Raw genomic sequence first — 2,160 nt, 5'->3', positions numbered from 1 at the left:
TTGACATGACTGATCTACTTAAAGTGTTATGTATCTTTCCCCAAAGAAGGATAAAAAGCAGTTTGTTGTAACTGCAGATTTCTAATAAAAGGACATCTACTACAATATCCATCACAAAAGCTTTCAAAAGATCATTCTTTCCTTGTAGTAAAGGCAGAGAAGAACCACAAAGTCTAACACTGGGCTCCTTTTACTCAGATGTTCAAGGACTTAAATGACAATTACACCTTTAAGAGTCTAACAAAGGTGGAAACAGCAACACAACTGGCCACACTATAGATGAAATAAATCAGGTTTTTGTTTTGAGGACTAAAAAGCATTAGAAGCTTGAAAATCCAGAATCAAAAGGGGGAAGGGGGAGTCCTTGGCCACAACCACTTCATTATTAATAGCGTCTTGGCTATAGGAATGAGATCTTGACCGTTGACCTGTATCGACTGTAATAAGGAGAAGGTGACCTTCTTCTGTACGGTAATCATAATCTTCATATCTGTCATAGCCTTGATCATAGCCTCTATCGTAGTAAGAATCCCGCCATCTACCACCGTGCCTTCACCTCTACCGCTACCTCCTCCTCCTCCTCCACCACCACTATGAGTCAGTCTGCCCATGTAAATGCCTGGTGTAGGCGTGTGTGCTCTCTTGGTGATAGAATAATCCACATGAATTCTACCATCCAACTCCATCCCATTTGCCTTTTCCATAGCCTCCTTAGAGTCATCTATCCTCTCAAAATACACAAAGCAAATCCACGTGACCTTCCAGTTCGCTGATCATAAACTACATTGACACCACTCAATGGTCCATCCATATCGAGAGAATACTTCACGAAGATCTCTCTCTGTTGTGTACAAACTGAGGCCAAAGACACCCAAGCAAGTGTTGGAAACTGGATTTGCCCCTGCTGCCTGTATGTCTTCTGCGATTAGACATTGGAGAGTGACTCGGGCTTCTTCGTCGACGATACTCTGGCGTATAGGATCTACTTCGAGATCGTCTTCTATGAGAGTGGGACCGGGACCGAGTGTAGCGTCTAGGAGAATGCCTCCTTGACCTTGACCTGGATTTTGATCTTGAACGAGAATGGGATTCAGAATGTTTGGAAACTCTTGAAGGACTACGAGATCCTGACCTGCTCTCTGATTTTACGCGAGCAGGAGTTCCCGTTGGAGATTTTGACTGAGAGCGAGTCTCTCTGTCCTCGAAGTTGTCCTCTACATCACTCATGTTGTCCAGGAGTTCCCGAGAACTAAATAAGAGACAAGTCTCGGCTCGGGGGCGGACGACCTAGTCATCCTGCTGTCTGGAGTGTGGGGAGGAGGAAGACAACGGCTGGTATGCTCCACCTCAAAACCATTGTTAAGGCCTGGTGTGCCATAATGTCCCAGTTTTCTTGAGAAAAGCATAGTTCTGCCAGATGGGACAATGTGACATTTATTTGAAAAGAAAAATGCTGTTGTGTTAAGGGCTGGCCGATCAAGCAAGGGTTTCTTTGGGCCCTGTGTTAAGGAGGAGGAATATTCTTGATAGAGCTAGTAATAACATGGGGCGTAGGCTTTGGGAGCTTACCCTAAGAGCCTGATGTATTGACAATAAACAGAGCTCCTTCCCTAAGATCAGGAATATGTTTGGGTGAACTGCTAATGTTCTGGAACCAGACCTTTTATGGTGGGGTGGCTTCAGATCCCACATGGAGCTATGGTTATCAGTCCCAAGACAACTGGTGGGCTTACTCAGTAATGTTCTTGAGATGCCCTGTTTTCCCCTTTATGGCACTGTTTGATTAGCCTCTTCCTGAGTCTGTCCCATTGTATGATAGTTTCTACTGACTTTATAGAAGTCATCCATTCCCTTCCATTTCCCCCATAGTAGTAGTACGCAAGATGCTCTTTTCCTTAAGAAACTTACCTGACATACAATATAGCTTGCGCAAGAACTCCCCAACCCAGCTCTTATCTTTACTACCTTCCACTTTTCCCGTCATTCTCATTCCCTGTCAGCTTTAACCCAGCACTAAAGAATGACCTGCTGTCTCTGGTGTCTGGTATGTTGAAGAAACAATTCTGGGAATATTTTGCTATCTAACTCACCCATCTGCCCAAAATGACTAGATCTGCAAGTTGCCTGTCTCTATTACATTGTTCAAAGTGCACCTGGAGC

The 2,160-nt window shown here is 44.4% G+C and overlaps 1 pseudogene; it reads right to left on the bottom strand.

Moving 5' to 3' along the window:
* Positions 1 to 400: 400 nt before the first annotated feature.
* On the bottom strand, positions 401 to 1,227 carry LOC118590379 (annotated as a pseudogene).
* Between the last annotated feature and the right edge of the window lie 933 nt (positions 1,228 to 2,160).

This window comes from Onychomys torridus, chromosome 8 (genome assembly GCF_903995425.1).
Source record: "Onychomys torridus chromosome 8, mOncTor1.1, whole genome shotgun sequence".
Lineage (NCBI taxonomy): Eukaryota > Metazoa > Chordata > Mammalia > Rodentia > Cricetidae > Onychomys > Onychomys torridus.
Note: the sequence above shows the minus strand (reverse complement) of the source record. Positions and strands in the feature narration are given on the sequence as shown.